The 6199-nt window shown below is 37.7% G+C and overlaps 1 non-coding gene across 1 annotated transcript; it reads left to right on the top strand.

The window, feature by feature from the left end:
* The first annotated feature begins 3564 nt into the window (after positions 1-3564).
* Positions 3565-3667, top strand: LOC121104316. The gene has a single exon (XR_005836613.1). It is a non-coding gene; the product is annotated as a U6 spliceosomal RNA (small nuclear RNA).
* The last annotated feature ends 2532 nt before the right edge of the window (positions 3668-6199 follow it).

The following is a 6199-nucleotide window of genomic DNA, read 5'->3' as shown; positions in this document are numbered from 1 at the left end:
TCCCTTCCTCTCTCCCTTGCTCCCTTCCCCTTCTCCCTCCCTCCTTCCCATTAATATGAAAATCAATCTTAGTTATACTTTAGTCAACCTTAATCTTAAAGCAAAGCAAAGTGATTGTTCTTAGCTACTAGCTTTATTCGACTGGACATTTAACAACTTACCTCCTTCATCAATGAGATATTTTATCTGTCTACCTTTAGACTCTCCATCATCCCAGAAATGTTGAACTAAAAATTATTTTCATTGGGGCACCTGGGTGACTCAGTCAGTTAAGTGTCCAACTCTTGATTTGGGCCCAGGTCATGATCTCTCAGGGTCCTGGGATCAAGCCCCATGCTCTGCACTCATTTCTCTCCCTCTGCCTTTCCCCTGCATGCATGTGTGCTCACTCTGCTCTCTCTACACTAGATAAATAAATCCTTTTAAAAACTTATTTTCATTTAGGGCAATTATGAGTCCCATGGGATTCTGATGTTATAATAAAATGAAGTATGAATATGATTAAAATCTATTTATGGCAACAACTATCTTCAGAAAAAAAATTAAATTATCCACACCTGCTTATTTCAAATGAAAGAATAAGTCACGAAGTGAATAAAATAGTTCTATGAAGGACAGAAATGAGAATTAGGTTAACAGATAGGAGCTATACTTTTCTGAATATACTCTTGTGTAGATATGGCTTTGGAAGCTTATAAAGTTTTTGCATAATTATAGAACAGAATTAAATCAGAGTAGGAACAAAAGGAATCCCTAAAAACCATGAGAAAAACAGAACAAATAAACCTGAGTTGGTGACTCCCTCACACGGAGAGAAAATATTTCAAATGATCTTAAAGCACAGTAATTTGATTATAAATCAAAATAAATACACTTGGGATAAAAATAACTGGGGGGGGGACTTAAACAGCTTTTAGTAATATTGTTAGTGGTAATACTAATGTCTTTATTCTGAAATAAACATACCAAATAAATAATTACATTAATATTTGGGAACTAAAAATTTTAGTGTATGAGAAAAATTCAAAGTATATTAAAGAGACAAACAAAATCCTGCAATCCTAAATTTAACCCAAAATATCACTATAATTCATAATATACTTCCTCTTTTAAATCATACGTATTTCCTGGCTTTGTTCATTCCAAAAGGTCTAGGGATGGTGACCAATTTCAAGAGCAACAAATATCCTATCATCCAGATGGCAGGCTCTAAATACCATTTTTCACTAAAGGGAATTAGGACTACTTGCAGAAATGCAAAATTCTAGGTCCAGAGCAGGAAATGTAGAATGAGTCCCACCATGTTTTGCTTTTTGTTTTGCTTCGTTTTGTAATCCCTAACACCAAAGAATGTTATCAGGTTTACTGGGGTCTTGTTAAATATGTAAACGAACTAAATTGAAGAGGTTGACAGAATTTGAGTACAAATGTGCCTTGTTGCTAACATTCATTGCAACATAAACCTCATAACTACATACCTCATCCACAAGCCTCTGTTCCCATAAACCACATTCAGAAATAAAAAAAAAATTACCAATGTTCTTAATTTCCAAGAGCCAAAAGGTGGACTTTTCCCCCTACAATTAGTCTTACGTAAACAAAGGAACTGCTTTTATTACTTATGTCTTTCTCTATGGAATTATTTTTACCTTGCTTTAATATAAAAAGGATTTGAAATAGCTTACAGAACATATAGAAGGAGGTAAAAATAGAACAGAAAAATCAGATGGTGAAAAAAATAAAGGGAGTTAGTATTAAAATTTAAATTCCATGCCATGTATAAGTTAGTTATAAAAGTGACTGAAGGAAGACAGCAAATCTTTGGGTTTTGGACTAACTGTGAGGAAGTAGGAAGTATTCAGGTTAACAATTTACACCCATAAGGTTAAAAAAACAAGCTCATTAATGAGTAGAAATGCATTTCTCACTCAAGAATCTTCATGAAATGGTTATTTTGCTATGTTCTAGAAAATTCTTCTTAATGACAAGTCTGCAGAAAATATAATGGAGACATCAAAGGGTCATTGTTTTGTTTTTGTTTTTTAAGATTTTATTTATTTATTTGACAGAGAGAGAGACAGCCAGCGAGAGAGAGAACACAAGCAGGGGGAGTGGGAGAGGAAGAAGCAGGCTCCCAGGGAAGAGCCTGATGTGGGGCTCAATCCCAGAACGCCGGGATCACGCCCTGAGCCGAAGGCAGACATTTAAAGACTAAGCCACCCAGGCGCCCCCAAAGCGTCACTGTTTGAAACATTATGTTTAGGGAGAGTTCAGCAAATTGTGAACCACACATAGCCTAAGCAGCACCATGGTCATCTGGCTAAATCCAGAGAACATCTTCTAGAAGCCTCAAAAGGGACAGCTGTATTTTCTCCATGTTGTCCTTCCTAAATAGTACTTTTTCCAGGACAGCTTTTGCTAAGGATTGAGCCATCAGAAATACCAGTCCATTTCCCCAACAATGTATCACACTACTTTCCATGAATTTTCAGGCTGGGTATTAAGATATCAACAGCAAATGGGCCACTGAAGGTCTTCTTTACTGAATTAGTGTATTATTGCCCTGGAAATACTCTCCACTATTTTAAGTGAGAAAAAAATAAAATCCTGTATGTAGCACAATCCAATCGTTGTAAAAACAAACAATTAAATGAGGAGGCAATTGCATGTATTTACAATTAAATTGCACAGCAGGATGTTGATTAGTATGTGAAAAGTGGGTATTTCAAGGTGGAAATATGGCAGATTATCTTTTCTCTATTGCCAGATATTTTTAAAATATTTTAGTAACATACATTTTCTTCAGATTGGCTATAAATTTTAGTTATGATCATAATCATTGGACTGTAATATTGAAACACAGTAAACTGATCCAGATAAAATTAAAACTATCAGTAATTATCATTATTGAAAATTTCCAGATATATACAAGAATTCTTATATGGAGGGATGCCTGAGTAGCTCAGGTCATGATCCCAGAGTCCTGGGGTCAAGTCCCACATTGGGCTCCTTCCTCAGTGAGGAGCTTGACTATCCCTCTGCCTGCCACTCCCCCTGCTTGTGCTGACAGATAAAATCTTTAAAAAAAAGAAAAAAGAATTCTTGTATAGAAACATATGCTAATATTCCAAAACTCACACTTAATTTGTTTCAGGACAGAAGTGATAAGGAACGCTGAGTCCCATAAGACAGAGTGTCCTCAGCCCTGGCATTTATATCAGAATTAAACCTAAGATAAAGCAAAATATTGACATAAATAGTAAACATTATGACCATCACATTTTCTTGTTCTAAGTAAACCTATCTATGGCTCCTTGGGATTTTAAAATAACATATCTCCATATCTATTTTTTTCTTTGTATCAAGAGTTTATAATTTTATTATTTTTTGAAGAATATATAGCTCATTGTTAAAATGATCATTCACTAGGGATGGATAGGGTAAAATTATTTACATAATTTATATTTCTTTTTAGGAGGGGAAAATATACCAGACCACTCCATCTAACTTTTCTGACTCTTAAATTGTAGCTTATAGTCTGGTTTTTCAAGTGTCTAAACACGTGTGCTTGCTTCTGGCAGCACATAAACTAAAATCGGAACAACACAGAGAGATTGGCATAGTCCCTGCGCAAGGATGACACGCAAGTGTTTAATAAAATATTTTAAAAGGTTAGTCATGAATTTAATATTTTCTTATTTAGTACAACTTCCATATTACATTATACTCCATCCCTTGCTCCTTTTGTTGGTGATATTTAGTGCTCGTTCTTCACTTGGTTACAATCCTACCCCTTCAGTACCAAAGGAACAGTGCTGTACAAAGTACACAGTGGCCAACATTTCATCATTAAAATATTTATACATCCATGAATAATATTGCAATATTTTGCTGGACAGTTATTTCCAATTTGCTGAACAACACTCACCTTTAAAACTGCTGAAGTTTATTTTAAATTTCTTACTGATGTGGTTTTGGAACACAGGTGAGGTTCAGTGGGGTGGAGTCCGGAGATGACCAGAGATGACGACCAAGAAAGAATTCTTGAGACGCCTTTGGTGCAAAATGGTGGTTTATTTAAAGCACGGGGACAGGACCCCTGGGCAGAAAGAGCTGCAGCACCAGGTTGTGAGGGGTGGCTGATTATACTATGGGGTTGGGGGAGGTAAGGAAAAAGGGAGGCTGAGAAAATACTTTCATATGTTAAAGAAGACTCACTGGATACCAGAGGGCTTGCCATTGTCAAGTTAAGGTTGTTTTTCCCTCTAGCAAGGCATTAGCATTAAGATGGTTGGGGGCTTCCTGGAAGACTGTCACACAGGCCCCTCCCAAGAGTGGGGGGTGGGGGGGAGGTCGCAGGGTGTCAGCTTATGCTGTCTTCAGCCAGCCTTCTGCTCCCTCATCATTTCCCCCCTGAACAATTTTGACCCTTTAATCTTTAAGGTTGTTGAAGGTGGAAGGTCTCATCTTCTGTAACGTCTTCCTGCTGACTAGGGTGTAGAGGTGTCCCTACCTATGGGTCAATATTGGTCAGTTGGGGAACATAGAGGGGAGTTATGAAAGGGGAGGCAGCTGAATCACGCAGGTAACATAGATGAACCTCCTTGAGTAGAAGGGATTATCTGTTAGCTGGAAGTTATGGCGGTGAAGGAGTCTTGGCACTAGGTAGAGAGACACCAGAAATGATAAAACAAGGTTAATATTGTAACGAGAAAGAGAAGTCTGAGTAAAAGACCTTCCATAGTTGACCTTTGATAATTTTCCTCCAGTCCAGGAGTTTAAAGCAATCACTAAAGGAAAGTGGTCATTAAAACGCCAATTTGAGTATGTCAGTTAGAAACCCAGAGATGTTTTGTGTTAATCGAGACTGTATACACAGCATTGCTTTTATGCTAGCACAAGTTTCATCTTGTGTAATTTAAAACATCTAATGCCATTCTGTTTCTGATGTGTAAAGCTGCTTTACATATCATATTACCCTAGCATTTAATAGAGAAATGCTATTTCGAGTGTCATTTAGGGTTTTGACCATGTACTTAAGAGTTTCCATGTGCCAAACAACATTCTCCAGTCTCAAAGAAGTAATGAAGATAGATGCTAGGTGGTCATACCAATATAAAACAAAACATGTCCACCATGGTTTTAAAATTTGGAAGGTTGGCTGGGTTGGTAATGGTTTTAATAATGCATGCATGCATCCAGGCAAAACACAGAGTACAGCGTCTTATCCAGCAAGCTACAGACACAGGTTAGAGTCGCATAGCTATTGGTTCTTAGCCAGGGGGCAGTCATATAATACTGGGCCTCCTTGAATTGCAGTCAGGATTTCAAGGGCTACTCGGTTTTGGAGGGCCATTCTTCGAATGTGCAGTAATTTCAGGCCCATATTTGATTGGGGAGTTATGGCTTGATAATAATCCCCTTTTCTTCCAAATTGCACCATGAGGAGGTAGGACCAGAAAAATATATTTGAAGTCAGTATAAATATTTTTAAAGCTTTTGCCAATTGCAAAGCACAGGTGGGCACTATTAATTCTGCTTTGGGGGCAGACAATGTTTGCTGACAGGGCTTTGCCCTCAACAGTTTGAGTTAGACTTGACTATAGCATACCTGGTTTTTCTTACCCTTCTTTTCCATGAAACTATTAACATCGGTGAACTAATTGTCCTCTGTGTTTTCAATAGGGACATCTTAAATCTGGTTGACTAGAATAAACAAGATCAATAACCTCTGAACAGTTATGCTCTATGGAAGTACAATGGTCAGGTCCAGGCTTAAGGGTAGCTGGGTTTAGAGTCTTGACAGCTTTCAAGTATTATTTCAGGCATATCTATAAGCATAGCCTGGTATTTAATAAGTCAGCCTCCTATCATCTATTGGTGGCCTTTGGTCTCTAAAACATTCTGGACCTGAAGTGAAGTCATTACTGTCCCATAGTGAGCTACGAGGCTCCTTTTACCAGGAGGGCTGTTGTATGCTTGGCTAAAGCCTCTCCTTGCAATTGTACATCCATAGAGGTGGCTTCTAGGATATAACTGTGTGGGATGAAACCATAAAGAACCCCTCTTTGTTTGAGGCTAGTTGAGGTCTCGCCTTAATATCTTAATTAATAAGGAATCACTGGCAAATGGGAGAAGACTTGTGAAGAGATAAGGGCATATCCCCATTTCATCATCCAGTCCAATCACAAGGAAAGTG

The sequence above is a fragment of the Ursus maritimus genome, unplaced genomic scaffold (genome assembly GCF_017311325.1).
Source record: "Ursus maritimus isolate PB19 unplaced genomic scaffold, ASM1731132v1 scaffold_20, whole genome shotgun sequence".
Taxonomy (NCBI): domain Eukaryota; kingdom Metazoa; phylum Chordata; class Mammalia; order Carnivora; family Ursidae; genus Ursus; species Ursus maritimus.
Note: the sequence above shows the minus strand (reverse complement) of the source record. Positions and strands in the feature narration are given on the sequence as shown.